The sequence below is a fragment of the Equus caballus genome, chromosome X (genome assembly GCF_041296265.1).
Source record: "Equus caballus isolate H_3958 breed thoroughbred chromosome X, TB-T2T, whole genome shotgun sequence".
NCBI classification, from domain to species: Eukaryota; Metazoa; Chordata; class Mammalia; order Perissodactyla; family Equidae; genus Equus; species Equus caballus.
This window is the reverse complement of record NC_091715.1, coordinates 37,753,361-37,772,683: the sequence shown is the minus strand read 5'-3', so window position 1 is coordinate 37,772,683 and position 19,323 is coordinate 37,753,361. Positions and strand designations below refer to the sequence as shown.

Genomic DNA, 19,323 nt, shown 5'->3' with positions numbered 1-19,323 from the left:
GATTGTATGGAAGCATACAATATGTATGGCATTTTGGGTCTGGCTTCTTTCACTTAGCATAATATTTTCAAGGTTCATTCATATAGCATGTATCAGTACTTTATTACTTTCTATGGCTAAATAATATTACATTGTATGAATATGCTACATTTTGTTTATCCATTTTTCAGTTGATGGATATTCAGCGTTTTTTTCCATTTTTGGCTTTATGAATAATGCTATACTATCAACATTCATATACAAGTTTTTGTGAGGATATATGCTTTCAATTCTCTTGAGAATATGCCTCAGAGGGAAATTTCTGGGTCATATGGTAACTGTATATTTCATTATTTGAGGAACAGCCAAACTATTTCTCAAAGAGGCTGCACTATTTTACATTCCCACCAGTAATATATGAGAGTTTCAATTTCTCCACATCCTCGCCAATACTTACTCTTGTCCATCTTTTTTATTGTAGTCATCCTAGTGGGTGTGAAGTGATACTTCATTGTGGTTTTCATATGCATTTCCCTAGTGGCTAATGATGTTAAGCATGTGCTTGTTGGCCATTTGGATATCTTCTTTGGAGAAATGTCTATTCAAATCCTTTGCCTATGTTTTAATTCACTTAATTGTCTTTTTATTGATGAGTTGTAAGTGTTCTTTATTTATTCTGGGTACAAGTCCCTGTCAGTTTTATTATTTGCAAATATTTTCTCCCCTTATGTGAGTTGTCTTTTCACTTTCTCAATAGTGTCTGTTGAAGCACAAAAGTTTTTAATTTTGATGAAGTCGAAGTAATGTATTTTTTCTTTCATTGCTTACACTTTTGGTGTGATATCTAAGAAGGCTAACCCAAGGTCATGAGGATTTACCGCTTTGTTTTCTGCTAAGAGATTTATAGTTTTAGCTCTTACATTTAGGTCTATGATTCCTTTTGAATTAATTTTTTTATATGGTGTGAAGTAGGGGTCTAACTTCATTTTCATTTTTTGCATGTGGATGTCTAGTTGTCTCAGCACTATTTGTTGAAAAGACTATTCTTTCCCCCATTGAATTGTCTTGGCACCCTTGTCAAAAGTCAATTGGCCATGAAATCATACTCATCTGTGATTTCTACTATAGAACTTAGGGCCCTGAGCCTTGAAGTCTCCTCGTTTAACTGAATTCAGACTTCAGTCAGATTTAACCTGATTTGATCTTTTAAGCCTGCCACTAGTGTACTATGCTGATCCTTTATACCACCCAGCTCAGAGTCTCCCTGACATTTACTCCTATCTATCCCCAAAGTTTTGTGTCTCTCTCTGGTGTATATGTGGAGAAAAGGAGCAGAGGTGGATAGGCTGTGGTGGGGTATTAAAGTTTAAATATAAATTTCAGGTATAGCAAATGGGTAGAGGGCTAAGCAGGAAATATTTATAGAGTTAATATAAAAATATGTGGGCCATCAATTGTAATAGTTGGAGACTTCAATAACCCATATTTGATAATGGCTGGAAAAAATAGAAGACCAACAAGAAAATGGGAGATTTGAACAACACTATAAATCAACTAGAGCTAACAGACATCTTTAGATCACTTTATCCAACAAGAGCAGAATACCATTCTTTTTAAGTGCACATGGAACACTTTCCAGGATAGATCATATGCGGGGCCATATAATAAGCCTCAATAGATTTAAAAGGATTGAAGTCATACAAGGTATGTTCTCCGACTACAAAAGAGTGAAATTAGATATCAACAACAAAAAATTTTTTGTGAAACTCACAAATATGTAGAAATCAAATAACACATTTCTAAATAACTAATGAATCAAAGAATAAATCAGAAAGGAAATTAGAAAATACTTTGAGATAAATGAAAGTGAAGACACAGTATACCAAAACTTACAGGATACTGCTGAAGCAGTGATTAGAGAGAAATTTATAGCTCTAAACATCTATATTAAAAAAGAAAAAAGATCTCAGATCAATAATCTAACCTTCCACCTTAAGAAACTAGAAAAAGAAGAGCAAACTAAACCCAAAGAAAGCAGAAAGAAGGGGATAATAAAGATTAAATCAGACATTAATGAAGTAGAGAATACAAAACCAACAAACAAAATCAACAAGACCAAAAGTTAGTTCTTTAAAAAGATCAACAAAATACACAACCCTTTAACTAGACTGACCAAGATAAAAAAAGAGATGATTCAAATTACCAAACCAGGTATGAGAGAGAGACTGTTACTACAAACCTTACAGAAATAAGAAAGATTATAAGGAAATACTATGAACAACTGTATGCCAACAAATTAGATTGCATAGATTAAATGGAAAAATTCCTATAAAGACACAAACTACCAAAACTGATTCAAGAAGAAATAGAAACTCTGAATAGAGGTGTAACAAATAAACAAATTGAATTAGTAATTTAAAAACTTCCCACAAAGAAAAACCCATTCCCAGATATATTTACTGATGAATTCTACCAAACATTTAAAGAAGAGTTAATATTACTTATTCGCAAACTCTCCAAAACGTAGAAGAGGAGGGAACATTGCCCAACTCATTTTTATTAGGCCAGTATTAACCTGTTACCAAAATCAGACAGAGACATCACAATAAAACTACTATCCTTTATGAATAGAGACACAAAAATCCTCAACAAAATGCTAGCAAACTGGATCCAGCAACACATAAAGGGGATTAGATACCATGACCAATGGGACTTATCCTGGGAATGCAAGGTTTAATATCAATCAACCAATGTAATACAAAATATTGATAGAATAATGGACAAAAACCACATGATCATCTCAATAGATGCAGAAAAAGCATTTGATAAAATGCAACACCTCTTCATTGATAAAAACTCTCAACAAACTAGAAATAGAAGGGAACTTCCTCTTTCTAATAAAGGGCATCTACAAAAAAATCACAGCTAACATCATACTTAATACTGAATGCTTTCTCCCTAAGATCAGAAACAAAACAAAGATATCCACTCGAACTACTTACATTCAGCATCGGACTGGAGGTCCTCACCAGAGCATTCAGGCAAGAAAAAGAAATAAACGGCATCTAGATTAGAAAGGAAGAAGTAAAACCATTTCTATTTTTATATGAACCACTCTCATATATAGAAGATCCTAAGGAATACACCCAAAATACTGTTAGAATTAATAAAGAAGTTCAGGAAGGATTCTGTGTACAAGATCAATATGCATAAATTAAATCAGTTATATACGTTAACAGCGAACCACCTGAAAATGAAACTAAGAAAATAATTTGTTCTTATTAATTAGAAAATAATTGGGGACCGGCCCTGTGGCCAAGTGGTTAAAGTTCTGCACGCTCTACTTCGGTAGCCCAAGTTCACAGGTTCAGATCCCAGGTGTGGACATACGCCACCCATCAGCCATGCTGTGGAGGTATCCCACATACAACGTAGAGGAGGATTGGCACAGATATTGGTTCAGGGCTAATCTTCCTCAAGCAAAAAAAAAGAGGAAGATTAGCAGTGGATGTTAGTTCAGGGTAAATCTTCCTCACCAAAAAAAGAAAGAAAGAAAGAAATTGGTATCTTAGATATGACACCAAAAACATGAGAGCAACAACAACAAAAATAGATTAATTGGACTTCCTCAAATGTAAAAACTTTTGAGCCAGCCCTGATGGCCTAGAGGTTAAAGTTCAGCATTCTCTGCGGCCCGGGTTCAGTTCCCAGTTGCAGAACCACACCACTCATCTGTCAGTAGCCATGCTGTGGTGGCAGCTCACATAGAAGAACTAGAGGGACTTACAACTAGAATATACAACTGTGTTCTGGGGCTTTGTGGAGGAAAAAAAAAAAAGAGGAAGATTGGCAGCAGATGTTAGCTCAGGGTGAATCTTTCCCAGCAAAAAACAAAAAGTAAAAACTTTTGTCCTTCAAGAGGCCGGCCCCATGGCTGAGTGGTTAAGTTTATGTGCTCCACTTTGGCGGCCCAGGGTTTTGCTGGTTCTGATCCTTGGTGCGGACCTAGCACCGCTCATCCAGCCATGCTGAGGTGGCATCTCACATAGCAGAACTAGAGGGACCTAGAACTAGAATATACAACTATGTACCGGAGGGCTTTGGGGAAAAGAAAAAGAAAAAGAAAAAAAAGATTGGCAACAGATGTTAGCTCAGGGCCACTCTTTAAGAAAAAAAAAAAAAACTTTTGTGCTTCAAAGGATACCATCAAAAAAGTGAAAAGACAATCTACGGAATGGGAGAAAGTATTTGCAAGGCATATATCTGATAAGGAACTTGTATCTAGAATATATAAAGAACTCTTACAGTTCAATAATACAAAGACAATCCAGTTCAAACATGGACAATGGATCTGAATAGACATTTCTCCAAGAAGATATACAAATGGCCAATCGACACATGAAAAATGTTCAACATCATTAGCCTTCAGGGAAATGCAAGTCAAAAGCACAATGAGATACCACTTCACACCCATTAGGATGGATGTAATAAAAAAGATGGACAAGAATAAGTGTTGGTGAAGATGTAGAGAAATTGGAACTCTCATACACTGCTAATGAAAATGTAAAATATTTCAACTACTTTGGAAAAATATCTTGCAGTTTCTCAAAAGATTAAACATAGAGTTACCGTAGGTCCTTGCCATTACACTCCATTTTTATTTATTTTCTTTAATAAAAACATATAGAATATCAGGTACTCTTCTAAGAAGTTTATAAATATTATCATTTTTTACAACAATCTTATAAGTTAGGTATTATCATCATCCCAATATTGTATATGAGAAAAGTGAGATGCAGGGAGGTTATGTAACTTGCCTGAGGTTGCACAACTGGTTAATCACAAGGCTAGGATTTGAACCCAGGCGTCTGACTCCAGAGCCCACACTTTTAACCATAAACTACACTGTCTCCCATATAAAAATAAATACTTGAAATATTTATGTAATAAAAGGTCCTATATAGTAATAAAGCACTGTTAAAAACTAGCTATTTAATTTTATAAGATAGAAAAATAAAGCTAACACTGATACAGTGCTTACTGTGTGTCACTTTTTTATTTTTTAAAATGGTTACAAAAACACTTTGAGGTAGATTCTATTATTCTCCCATTTTACAGAGGCCCAGAGAAGTTAAGCAATTTGCCCATGGTCACACAGCTAGTAAGTGTCAGTCTGGTTCCAGTGTCCATGTTTTTTTCTTGGTGAGGAAGATTAGCTCCGAGCTAACATCTGTTGCCAATCCTCCTGTTTTTCCTGAGGAGGATTGGCCCTGAGCTATCATCTGTGCCCATCTTCCTCCATTTTATATGTGGAATGCCTGGCACAGCATGACTTGACGAGGGGCACATAGGTCTGGGCCCGGGATCTGAACCTGCAAACTCTGGGCCGCCGATCCGGAGCACACGAACCCCACCACTATGCCAGGGTGCCGGCCCCTCCAGTGTCCATGTTTTTAACCACTACAAGATGTGTCTCTCAATAGAATATGTTGGGCTTCGAGGAGTCTCAATAATTTACACCCCTTTTTCCCATCTGGGCTTGTGGAACTCAAAAGATGAGATTAAAAATATCAGCTTTGTTATTGCTAAAGCTGTTTGGAGAATGAAGCTTAGGTAGGTGGCAGACTAGGCTTCCTGATACCGCCTCAAGGCATTAGGGAGAATTATCTGCCTGTCACAGACCTCTCCTGTGGAAACTCTCAGCTCTCTGCAGGCAGATACCAGAGAGAGGAAGGAATAGAGTTGCACTTGCCCAGTTTTTTTCTCCCAATCTCATTTACCAGGTAAATTTGAGTAAGGGCTGGACAGAGGCCAAAAGTATGACCACAGGCAACCAGAGAGGTGGGAATTAGGTATTCCACCTCCAGCCAAACTGCAGACAATTTGTTTATGTGTAAACTAAGATGTCCTTTAAAAATAGTAAGGCATTGCATTGGAAAGCTTTCTTAACTTAGAATTCGTGCAATACAGTGAAAAGAACGCCAGTTTAGGCATTAGGAGACACGGTGGTCCAACCCAGCTCTGCCCGAGGTGTGACCATGGGCATTACATTTCATTCTTCTGAGTAATTAATTACTCCACCAAAAATTCTGCCAATAAAATATACTTCATGAAACCAGCTTAATAACAAAACAAAACAAAACTCTCCTCTCCACTTATAGAAAAATGAAGAAAATTCTCTCTTAAATGATTTTCTTCTTCTGGATTTATTTTCCTAAGCTTACCAACATAAGCCTTTAATTTCATTGTTGTGTATTTTAAATGGAATTCATGGAGTCTTTGGTATTTTTCCTTCCCTATTCCACTTCCTTTCTTACTTCCTGTTGTTCTTTCTTCTTCTCATGCTTTTTACTTGAAGAAACTTTTCACGTTGTCTCTTAGGTTTACCTCATGTTTATATATTCCAACTTCCTCCAACCCACACATTCTCCAATAAAGCAAGAAGAGAAAAGGAAGAAAGGGAGGGAGGTGAGGAAGGGAGGAAGAAGGGAAAGAAGGAAGGAAAAAAGAAAAATTTTAAAGCTAATTTGCATTCCTTTTTTTTGGAAAAAAATGCTTTTTTATTCACTTTTGAAGTATAGAGTAAAGCATACAAGGATTTGTCCAGTTTCATTTACCTATACTTTGCTTGATGCTGAACATAAAAGTGGGTAGTTAAAAAAGTTCAATAATCATTTTAAAGAAACCCAAACTTTATAGATTTCTCATTATAGAAAAGTGGTGATTTTCATCAATTGTGAGAGTATGATAATTTTTTCCATATTTTCTTCTAGGTGAGCATGTAACCTCTCCCTTTTGGCCCTAATGTAGCCATTTGATTTAACAACCAATTCAGCTAAAAAGTACAAAACCATTGTTTGGCTGCATTGATCATTAAATTTACTGACCAAAGTAGCACCTCAATTCATTAGTAGCACCATGAAACACAGCTCAGGGCTGGAAGGAAATGCTTTACCCAGGCGCAGTGACACAACCAGCTTTAGTTACACATTGCCAGTGAGTCTGTCTATTTAGGAGCACTCATGGTCATTTGAAACAGAAGGAGCTATTTGGATCCCCTTAACCTGGAAAAGATGAAAAGATGCATCTTCTTGGTGTCTAGCTTTTCCAAGCCTTAGAGTTTAGTCCTCTCGGGTGTTCAACATTTGTGATACTTGAGAAAATTACAAAAGGTAATAGAGCAAAACTCTGTCATTGCCACCTTTTCCTCCCCATTTGCGTATAAACTTTCCAAGAAGTTCTTGCATCAAAGAAGGCTTGACACGCATGTTTTGGCAATTAACAACAGGTAAGGGAACTTTTTTCCTCCTAATTTTTGCTGGGGGCAAACAGCAGTAGTTCTCAGACCTCTGGAAGTTCCCTAAGACTGGCAGTTGCTGTGGGCTAGAATTTTCAGTCCTGGCAATATTTCCACATTTGTTCTATTCATAGGGCTGTTATTTTTTGTTCTTGATGTTCAGGAGAGAAGTTTGGTCTTTGACTAACAAAGAAATCTTTTTCCCCACAACTGTAAGCAAATCCTTTTGTATCATTTTTTTTTCCTGCTGATCCTTCTTTTTGAAGTGCAAACAACGCCCTACATAATGCTGCAAACATTTGGTCCAAGCTGAGGAACCCTTAGTTAAAGCCACACTTCCGTAACTGTGAGGGCATTTCACACCAAACCAATGCATCTCAAAGGTTTCTGTAGGCTTGCATAAGCCCCTTTGCCAGTTTTTCACCAGGAGGGAGAAGAATGGGTGTATGAGGAGGTGATGAAAACTATGGTGGAGAGAAGAGGCAGAATGGTGTGTGTGTGTAGTTGGGTAGAAGATGCTCAATAGGTATCAGATTTTTTTCCTTATTATTATTACTATTCTTCTTATTATTTTATTAGCCACATGTGAAATGATGGCTTCCTTCTGAAAGAACATACTAAAGCTGAAAGCACTGGATCACATCAAGGGTAATATTGGCCCCAGGCTACAGTGACTGATAGGTTAACTCTTTAATCCACTTCTTTCTTCTATGTGAATAACTAAGCATCTGCCAATATAATGGGGAAAATATGCAAGCAAGTATGGTAAGTATTCTCCATGACAGCTGAGGACATCTGGGTGCTCCATCAAAATTTGACCTCAAGCTCTTGCAGTCTGACCTGAAAACAGAAAAATGCAAAGTTTAGATTAGATGAATAATTGTATACTTGTTTTTAAAAAGTCCCAGGCTTAACAAACAATTGTTACAAACATAGTCTAGTCATCGGATTCTATTTTATTTGTTCCTCATATAAGAGAAAGATGTTTTAAACAATAGTTTTTTTTAAAGATTTTATTTTTTTCCTTTTTCTCCCCAAAGCTCCCAGTACATAGTTGTATATTCTTCGTTGTGGGTCCTTCTAGTTGTGGCATGTGGGACGCTGCCTCAGCGTGGTTTGATGGGCAGTCCCATGTCCGAGCCCAGGATTCAAACCAACGAAACACTGGGCCGCCTGCAACGGAGCGCACGAACTTAACCACTCGGCCACGGGGCCAGCCCCTAAGCAATAATTTTTTTAAATACTCACTCATCACAAAATAAAACCCAGAAACTACTTATTTATTATCTTTCAAGCTACAGTGAAATCTCAGCTGAGGGGGAAAAAAGGGCTAACTTTCTCTTACATTAAAATGAGATTAAAAATAGTTAAATGATGAACACAAAATTAATTTTTTTATTTTTAATCTTTCCCTTCCATTTATATAATTGATTCATGCTATTTCATCCCTATTTTAGGCCCTAATTAAACGAAATAATGTAACTTTTAGATAATAACATAAATAGGTAAAGCAGAAAATAAGTAATTCACCTTTCCATGGTCAGCTCTGTTATCAGATTAGACTGGGTTTAAAAATATGTGTATCGACACTTGAATAATAATAATAGAAAATGTAATTTCTTATATAGTGTTAATCATAATGGAGGCCAAACTGGATTTCACTTGTCTCAGTCCTCCACATTGCACACAGCAGCTGTAGTGGTTCTTAAAAATTTACGATAATGAAATTCCATCCTCAAGTTAGCTGATCTTAACCTACATTCCATAAATGCTCTTGGGTATGGAAAGAAGTGAGTCTTGTTAGGTATAGAAGTCCAACGTAGAGATAAAAATTATATTCTCAAATTCCCATTTATTTTGACAGCCTTGATTGTGCTGGGCTAGGCCATACCAGATTACAAAAAATGTCTTCATTTGACTATTTTCCTTCCTTCATTTATTATTTAAAAAGTCATTATTCCCAAACATGTGGCAATTAAACAACATACTTCTAAATCATACGTAGGTCAAAGAAGAAATCTGAAGAGAAATTTAAAAATATTTTTGACTAAATGAAAATAAAAACACAACTTATCAAAATTTGTGGGATGTGGCAAAAGCAGTGCTTCTCTTCTAATATATGTATTGAATGTATATATTAGAAATAAGGAAAGATTTAAAATCAATACTCTATGTTTCCACCTTATGAAACTGGAAAAGGAAGAGCAAATTAAATCAGAAGGAAGCAGAAGGAAATAAATAGTAATAATTACTAGAGCAGAAATCCATGAAAATGAAAACCAGAAATCAATAGAGAAAATCAATGAAACCAAAAGTTGGTTCTTTGGAAAGATAATATTGATAAGCCTCTAGCCAAACTAATTAAGAAAAAAAACAGGACACAAATTACTAATATCAGAAATGAAAGAAGTGACATCGCTATAGATGCAATGGACATTAAAAAGACAATAAAGGAATATTATGAACAACTCTATGTCCACAAATTTGATAAAATTCCTTGAAAGACATACTTGTTGAAACTTACACAAGTTATTTCTTCTCACAGAAGAAATAAATAATCTCAATAGGCCTATTAAAGAAATTAAGTCAATAATTAATAATTCCAAATCAGAAAGCACCAGGCCCAAATGGATTCACTAGCGAATTTCATCAAACATTTAAGGAAGCAATTACACCAATTCTCTATAATCGAGTTTAGAACATAAAAGCAAAGGGATACTTCCTAACTCATTCTATGAAGCCAGCATTGCGCTAATACCAAAACCAGAAAAAGATGTTACAAGAAAAGAAAACTACATACCAATATCTCTCATGAATATAGATGCAAAAATTATCAACAAAATATTAGCAAATAAAATCCAACAATGTGTAAAAAGAATTATATACCATGACCAAGCGGGATTTATGCCAGGTATGCAAGACTGGTTCAACATTCAAAAATCAATTAATGTAATCCATTATATCAACAGGCTAAAAAAGAAAAATCAAATGATCATATCAATAAATACAGAAAAAGCATTTGACAAAATCTAACACCCATTCCTGACAGAAACTCTCAGTAGACTATGAATAGAGGGTAAGTTCCTCAACCTGATGAAGAATATCTACAAAAATCCTACAGCTAACATCATACTTGATGGTGAGAAACTAGCTTTCCCACTAAGATCAGGTACAAAGCAAGAATGTCCCCTCTCACAACTCCTTTTCAACATCATACTGGAAGTTCTAATTAATGCAATAAGACAAGAAAGGGAAATAAAAAATATACATATTGAGAAGGAAAAATAAAACTGTCTGTTCAGATGACATGATTGTCTATATAGAAAATCCTAAAATATCAACAAAAAACTCCTGGAACTAATAAGCAATTATAGCAAGATTGCAGGATACAAAGTTAACATACAAAAGTTAGTTACTTTCCTGTATGCCAGCAATGAACAAGTGAAATTTGAAATTAAAAACACAATACCATTTACATTAGCCTCCCCCCCAAATGAAATACTTAGGTATAAATCTAACAAAATGTGTACAAGATCTTTATGAGGAAGACTACAAAACTCTGGTGAACAAAACCAAAGAAGAACTAAATAAATGGAAAGATATTCCTTATTTATGGATAGGAAGACTCAATATTGTCAAGATGTCAGTTCTTCCCAACTTAATCTATAGATTCAATGCAATCCCAATAAAAGTCTCAGCAAATTATTTTGTGGATATTGACAAGCTGACTCTAAACTTTATATGGAGAGGCAAAAGACACAGAATAGCTAACACAATATTGAAGAAGTATGAAGTTGGAGGATTGACACTACGTGACTGCAAAACTCTATAAAACTATAGTAATCAAGACAGTGTGGTATTGGCAAAATAATATGCAAATAGATCAATGGAAAAGAACAGAGAGCCCAGAAGTAGGTCCACATAAATATGGTCAACTGATCTTTGACAAAGGAGCAAAGGCAATACAATGGAGCAAAGATAGTCTTTCCAACAAATGGTGCTGAACAACCAACATCCACATGCAAAAAAATGAATCTGGGCACAGACTTTAACCATTCACAAAAAAATTAACTCAAAATTGATCTCAGTTCTAAACATAAAATGAAAACCTGTAAAACTCCTAGAAAATAAGATAGGAGAAAACCTAGATGACCTTGGGTATGGTGATGACTTTTTAGATATAACACCAAAGGCATGATTCATGAAAGAAATCATCGATAAGCTGGACTTCATTAAAATTAAAAATTTCTGCTCTGCAAAAGACAATGCCAAGAGAATGAGAAGACGAGCCACAGACTGGGAGAAGATATTTGCAAAAGACACTTCCGATAAAAAGACTGTTATCCAAAATATACAAAGAACTCTTAAAACTCAACAATAAGAAAATAAACAGCCCAATTAAAAAGTGGGCAAAAGATATTAATAGACATCTCATCAAATAAGATATAAAAATGACAAATAAGCATATGAAAAGATGCTCCACATCATATGTCATCAGGGAAATGCAAATTAAAACAACAATGAGATACCACTATACATCTATTAGAATGTCAAAAATCTGGAGCACTGGTAACACCCAATGCTGGTAAGGATGTGGAACAGCAGAAACTTTTATTAATTGCTGATGGGAATGAAAATGGTACAGCCACTTTGGAAGACAGTTTGGTGCTTTTTTAATAAAACTAAACATACTCTTACCATAAGGTCCAGCAACCGTGCTCCTTGGTACTCACCCAAAAGAATGGAAAACTTATGTCCACACAAAAACCTGCACAAGGATATTTATAGCAGCTTTATTTACAGTTGTCCAAACTTGAAAGCATCCTAGATGTCCTTTAGTAGATGAATGGATAAATAATCTGTGGTACATTCAGACAACGGAATATTATTCAGTGCTAAAAAGAAATGAGCTATCAAGTCATGAAAAGATGTGGAGGAACCTTAAACGCATGTTACTAAGTGAAAGAAGCCAATCTAAAGTCTAAATACTGTCTGACTCCAACATTTTCAACATTTTGGAAGGCAAAACTATGGAAACAGTGAAAAGATCAGTGGTTGACAGGCTTTGGAGTGGGAGAGAGATGATAGGCAAAGCACAGAGGATTTCAAGGGCAGTGAAAATACTCTGCATGATACTACATGATACTGCATGTAATAACATGACACGTTATTACACATTTGTCCAAATCCATAGAATGTACAACACCAAGAGTGAACCATAATGTAAATAATTGACTTTGAGTGATTATCATATGTCAATGTAGATTCATCAGTTGTAACGAATGTGCCACTCTAGTGGGGGATGTTGATAATGGGTGAGGCGATGCATGTGTAGTGGCAGGGCAGGGGGTATGTGGGAGTATACGGGAAATCTTTGTACCCTCACCTCAGTCTTGCTGTGAACCTAAAACTGCTCTAAAGGTATTAATTTCAAAAAAGATTAGAAAATCTTTTGAAGTGATTATGCTTGTCCATTCAGTGACAGTGCTGCCTCCACTTCCTGGTTCTCCCACAGCTGCCCACCAACTCTCTCCCAACCGTAATCAAATCCTTTTGCACCATTTCTCTTTCTCAGTCTCTTTCTCTTTCTCTGTCTCTCTCTGTCTCTCTCTCTGTCTCTCTCTCTCTGTGCACATGCTTTTGCAGTGGGAGTAGTGGATTGTTGGCTATCAGAAACACCCTTCTTTTTCCCCCATTGCTTAAGCACCTAGGACAGTCGTAAACACCCACCAGACTCCCTGTTAATGCTGCAATGCCCTTGCAGTCATGCCAAGGAAGGAGGTAGCAAAAAGTTGAACTCAGTTTGAAGGACTAAGTTATTGCTGACTTAACCAGTCAGGTGTTTCTCAAAATGTGATCCTCACTCATCTGTAGCAGAATCACTTGGGGCTGTGGTTAAAATGGCAGAAGTACCAGCTATGGAGCCCAGGAATCTGCATTTTAACCAGATCCCCGGGAGATTTTAATGCACATGAGCATTTGAAAATTGCTATCTCAAAGGTTGGTATGTTGCTCATATTTAATTACCAACAGCACATGTTGTCCTAAGGAGTGTATCTTTAGTATTTCAAACTTAATATGTGGTGATATTATTCCTTGAGCACTAACTATATGCTTTAGAAGAGGATAATGAGCTAATGTGTTTAGTCTTTTAAACAAATAATACAAAATGTGTTGCATCTTGCTATGGATTGAATTGTGTCGCCCAAAATATATATGTTGAAGCCATCCCTGCCAATGTGGTGGTATTTGTTGGTGGAGACTTTGGGAGGTAGTTAGATTTAGATAAGGTCATGAGAGAGGGGCCCTCACGAGGGGATTAGTGCATTTATAAGAAGAGACACCAGAGAGATTGCTCTCTCTCCTTCTCTCTCTCTGCCATGTGAGGACAAACCAACAAGCCAAGCAAGACGGCAGTCATCTACAAACCAGGTAGTGGGCCTTCACCAGAACCTGAACATGCTGGCATTTTGATCTTGGACTTCCAACCTCCAGAACTGTGAGAAAATAAATTTCTGTTGTTTAAGCCACGCAATCCATGGTATTTTGTTATGGCAGCCTGAGAAGACTAAAGCACATCTTCAACAACAGGTTTGACTTTTCTTGACTTCTGAGTTTCTCACTATGTTTTCCATTCCCTGAACCTCCTACTTAAGGAGATTGCATCACAGCAAATACCCTAGATCATTCCCTGATTGTCTGTGACTATTTACCGTACTTTGAAGTTCTGTCCAACAGACCCAGATTTATTATATTTTATTTCACCCATTTATCCTGGTATTCATTCATTTTTTAGACAGTTTATTGAGGCCTTGCTATAGGCTGGGCCCCCTGTTAAGTGGTGGTAAACAGAAATGAATCAAATTTATGTGCTTCTTGCCTTTGTGGGGCTCTCAGCCTCATTGGGAGACTAAATTAATAAACAGATATATAATAAAAAATCATCAAGTAGGAAGAAGGAAATCGAGAAGTTCTCACTGTGGCACTGATATTTTAGCTGATTTCTGAAGAATGAGGATTAATCATCTATGCAGATAGCCAGAGGGAAGCTAGAAGGAGAAGTACATGAAAATTTCTAAAAGGAAAAAGACCTTGAACTGAAAGCCAGTGTGGTAGAACACTGTCATGTGCCACCTGGATGCCCCTTCATTGAAGGACTTATTGTCCCAGCTGCTGGGAATGCTAAGGGCAGACAACCTTCAGTGTCAGCACCTTCAGGTGCCATGCCATCAAGGTCCATCTTTCCCAAGATGTTCCACATTCAATGATTGATTCATGTGGGGAGTATAAGGCTTGGCCATCTCATTTCAAAGTGGGGACAACTCTGAAAGGCCATTTCTAGCCTCAGGGCTCCATGTAGGGTCAGTTGGGAGTCTGTCACTATGCCAACATTGCAGCTCCATTTCTCCACATGCCGTTTCTTCCCTTTGCTTCATAGAGGTTGGTCCCGAGGGCACTCCCTAATAAAGTCCTGCTCGTTAAACTCATCTTAGAGTCTGCTTCCTGAGGAATTCAAACTATAATACCCACTGTGACAAGACCAGAGTGATTTACTGAATCAAGAACAAAAATCAAGGGCCAAATGATGCCAGATTTGGTGCATGATGTTTGATTTTATTCTTAGTGTACTGGATACCTTGGAAAGTTTTTAAATAAAGGCATACAACAATACCTCATTCCAATCATTAAAAAAAATCAGAAAAACCTAAGCCAGGGAACATTTGACAAATCAACTGAATAATACTCTTCAGAAGTGTCAAGATCATGAACAATAAGGAAAGAATGAAGAACTTTTATAGATTGGAGGAGATTAAGCAGAAACAACTACTAAATGCAATGTGAGATCCTGGAAAGGATCCTGGAAGAGAAAAAGGTCAGTGGAGAAACTATTGAAATTAGAATAAAATATGTAGTTTAGTTAATAGTATTGTACCAATGTGAATTTCCTGGTTTTAATAAGTGTACTATGGTCATTTAAGATGCTAACATTAAGGAAATCTGAGTGAGAGATATAAGGGAACTCTTTTGTACTATTTCTGCGACCTTTCCATAAGTCTAAAATTAGTTCAAACTAAAAAAAAATTAAAACAATTGTTATTCAGGCTGCATTGTGGAGAATAGGGTGTAGGGAGAGCAAAATTGAAAGAAGGTAGATGAGTTAATAGAGTATCACAATAGTATTGGTGACAGATGATGGTGGTGGCTTTGACTACGGCAACTAGTGGAGGGGGATTTAAGGGAAAAAGAGAAGTCAATCATGTTAACCACAGCTCACCTTCTCTACTGCAGACTTCTAGTCTGAACCAGGCATAAACTGGGAGAGAAATACAGTTTAATGCTAAACCAAGTTTGGAGTTTTGCCTCAAACTAGACTGGACAATCTAATTTCTGAATGGAGACTACTGTCACATAAAGTATCTTGAAGATTGTCCAGTCATGATCAAGAGGCTTGGACTGCTGGAAGTTTTCATGCCTAGGAAGTATGGACAAGGCCATTAAAGCAACTACATAAAAATCTGAAACGGTATGTATAGTGCTGTCGAGTCGATTCCGACTCCTAGTGACCCTGTGTACAGCAGAGTAGAACCCTGCTCGGTCTTTTGGCACCATCCTCTCACCTTCTGGCGCTCTATCAGACAATGCTCCACTACTATTCGCAGGCTTTTCATGGCCAATTCTTTCAGAATTAGGTGGCCAGGTCCTTCTTCTTGGTCTGTCTTGTCTGGAAGCTCCACTGAAACCTCTCCACCATGGGTGACCCTGCTGGTATTTGAAATACTAGTGGGATTGCTTTCAGCATCACAGCAACACGCAGCCACCACAGTATGACAAGCAACAGACTGGTGGTGTGGTTCCCTCGTGAGGAAACAAACACGGGCCATGGCAGTGAGATCTGCTGAATCTTAACCACTAGACCACCAGGTCTCACTATTATACACATATCATATTGTATACAAAGGAGTATATTTAATGTACATATATAGTTAAATGATAATTACAAAATAAACTTCTGTTTACACACTACCTAGCTTAAGAGCTAGAACCTTGGTTCTTAAACCCTGGTGTCTATCAGAATCAACTGGAGAGCTATTAGAGAACACAGAGCCCCAAGCTCCTGGAAGTAGGGTAGGGCTCCAGCTTTATTATTTTTACAAGTTCCCCACCTGATTCTGACACAGATCAAAATTTGAGAAATGCTGAACTAGAACATTACTGATACTTTTGAAGCCTTCTGTATGCCTCTCCCCAGTCACAACCGACTCCTCCCAGAATCAACTATTGTCTTCAATTTTGTTAATCATTCCCTTATTGTTCTTTATGGTTTCTCATTTGCACCCATTCAGGTAGCCCTAAAAAATACTTTTGTTAGTTTTGCCTGCTTTCAAGCTTTATATAACTAGAAACATAGTATATGTTTTCTTCTGTGACTTGCTTTTTATTTGTCATCTTATGTTCTTGAGATTCATTTATATTGATGCATGTAGCTATCATTCATTGGTACATACTATTCCATTGTATGAATTATCCACTGCCCTGGTGTTGAATATTTAAGTTGTCTCAAGTAACTACATATTGAGCACTTCACTGGTTGCTTGAGAAGTATTAGGACCTGATGAAAGGTAGCATCTCTGCCCTCCATTGCTCCCCTGCTGTCCTCTCCTTATCTGCAATTTTGGCCCCAAATTCCTGCAAAGGAGTAACAGGGAGCCCCTTCCACCCAGGGGTCAATGAAAGCTGAATGGAGAACCTGGACTATCACCCACACCCAATAGTATTGAGGTGACCCTCTTTAACCCAGTGGAGTGCTATCAGAAAATGAATGTTTATTTTCATCTGAGCACTTTCCACTCATACTTGATTATGTATTTATCTGTTTTATCTGTCCCCAACACTAGAATGTAAGCTCTATGAAAGTAAAAACTTTATATTGTTCATTGCTGAATTATTAGATCCTATGACTCACCCGACAGAAAGCAACCCCCAATCCATATTTATTGACTGAATGGATAAGACAATATTTTAAAATTTTAATTGAGTATTCATACGCCATTCGTTATGCATAGAATATTATTTAGAACTTCTTTAAATGCAAATATAAGTTTTGTAAGTTATGGAATTGGCTGGTACAATACAAACAGGAAACAGCTTTATTCTACTTTCTTCTACTCCCACCAGTGGCTCCTCAGAGGAAGCGGTAGAGAAAAGAGAGCTTGGAGTTAATGTTGTTCATGTTTCTCCTGACTATTGAATACCCTCTTATCTTGGTAGACATCCAAACCCTAAGTCTTTCATGAAGCGCACTGGTGGAAGCTACCTCTCTCTACCTTCCTTCAGATGTGGGCAATAAGCTTTCTGACAGACCTCTCTTATGATACTCCCTCATCTCCTGCTTCCAGGCAACTGCCCACAATCTATTCTTGTGGGGTCCTTTGCCCCAGCAGGTAGCCTTTTTGGACAGGTCCTTTCAAGGATCCCCTTCATGGCAAAGACTTGATCTTGCTCACCAAAAGATGGCAGTGTGGCTTGACCTGATACTAACCCTTCTCTCCATGCTAGGCCATCATAAGCTACTCTGCTAGCATCAATACTCGTGTGCATCCCAAACTCCAGGGGACACATGTGGGGTATATCAGTTATCTATTGTTATTGTTGCATACAAACTTATCTTGTATCTTGTATCAAAGTTATCTTTGTTGCATACAAACTTAGTAGGTTAAAACTCTCCCAAACATAGTGGATTAAAACAAGAACCACTTTATTTGCCAAAAATTCTATGGATCAGCAATTTGGGATGGGTTCAGATGGGTGGTTTTTCTGCTAGTCTGGCTTGTGGTACTGCTTACAGTTGCAGTCATCTGGTGGCTTGACTGGGGCTGGATGGTCTAAGATAACCTCCCTCAGATATTTGGCAGTTGGTGTTGGATGATCGTGGGGCCATATGTCTCCAAGTGATCTCGCATCCTCCAGCCAGCTATCCCAGGCGTCTTTACATGATGCAGCACTCCATTAGGGAAAGCCCCAAAGCACAAGCACTTTCTAAGCCTCTGCTGATTTCCCATGGCTAAAAGCAAGTAGCATGATCAAGCCCAGAGTTAAAGTGGTAGGAGACTACAAAAAGGCATGGATTCAGAGACCATTATTGTAGCAACATGGGTTTACCTAAAATCAGTGGTGTTCTGGAGCTCTTCACAACTTCACGTCAGGGACTTCAGGCTTGTAGCTTGAAATCGGCCATGATGAGAATACTTAAATCACAGAAATCAGCAAATGATACAAATCAGGTCTTCCTCCACCCCTATCCCCTTTCCGGAGAGCAGATTGTTAAACATTTACTAGCATGCCACTGCCAAAAACACTTGAGAAACAGTATTAGGCATATCTGTGAGAGTCTGTGGCTCTCCTTTTAGGAAATAGTCCTTCAGCAACTGCTTCTCTTGAGACTCCAAATTTGACTGGGCAGGAGAAAATTCCCATCCTTCCCCACAGGAAGGGGAAAATGCCACATCTCTCTTCTTTCCTGTAAATTCCCTTCAAAGATCACACTGGTAACTATTTAGCCTTCTCATGTATATTCTGGAGATTGGTGGTAGGGTGGATAATTAAAGGACCAGCTAGTCTACATCTTAGCAAATGTTGGTGGGCTGTGCCTAGTGGAAGATTTGTCCTCAGCTCTGAAAAAAAATCATTCCATATCCTCTTATGCATCCTTTTAAACAAATTTTTCCTGAGCTGGATACATATATATGATTTATATCTATATAAATAATCCATACTGAAGGATATGCAGTCCTTCCATCCTAGAGATCCTAAAGCTTATTCTTGAAACAAACCAGAGCATCAGAGAGTCATAAATCTACATGTTGGCCCTATGCCATTGGTCTACACAGATGCATACGCTATCAAAAAAATTAAAACTAAGAATTTACCATTCTGTTTCCTCTCAGAACACGTTGAAATGTTGCTCACTGCTTCATCTGGGCTTCCTGCATGGTTACCCACAGAAAACAATGCCCCTGGTGCTCAGTGCCACTTGCTTTTGCTGAGCC

The 19,323-nt window shown here is 37.5% G+C and overlaps 2 long non-coding RNA genes across 8 annotated transcripts in view; one reads left to right on the top strand and one right to left on the bottom strand.

The window, feature by feature from the left end:
* LOC138921844 (uncharacterized) overlaps positions 1-19,323 on the top strand; it is a 120,804-nt gene that overhangs the window by 27,272 nt on the left and 74,209 nt on the right. For 4 of the 6 annotated variants that reach the window (XR_011434745.1, XR_011434743.1, XR_011434739.1 and 1 more), the window contains exons 3-5: positions 13,664-13,867; positions 14,715-15,149; positions 15,566-15,800. This is a non-coding gene — a long non-coding RNA (uncharacterized lncRNA). The remainder of the gene's footprint in view (positions 1-13,663; positions 13,868-14,714; positions 15,150-15,565; positions 15,801-19,323) is intronic. The other 2 variants (XR_011434741.1, XR_011434742.1) reach the window with 2 other exon arrangements.
* Positions 5,921-19,317, bottom strand: LOC138921845 (uncharacterized). 2 transcript variants are annotated; one of them, XR_011434747.1, is made up of 3 exons: positions 19,204-19,317; positions 18,437-18,522; positions 5,921-8,116 (listed from the first exon to the last, which is right to left on the bottom strand). It is a non-coding gene; the product is annotated as an uncharacterized lncRNA (long non-coding RNA). The 2 variants fall into 2 exon arrangements; XR_011434746.1 differs by lacking the exon at positions 5,921-8,116 and adding an exon at positions 17,028-18,338.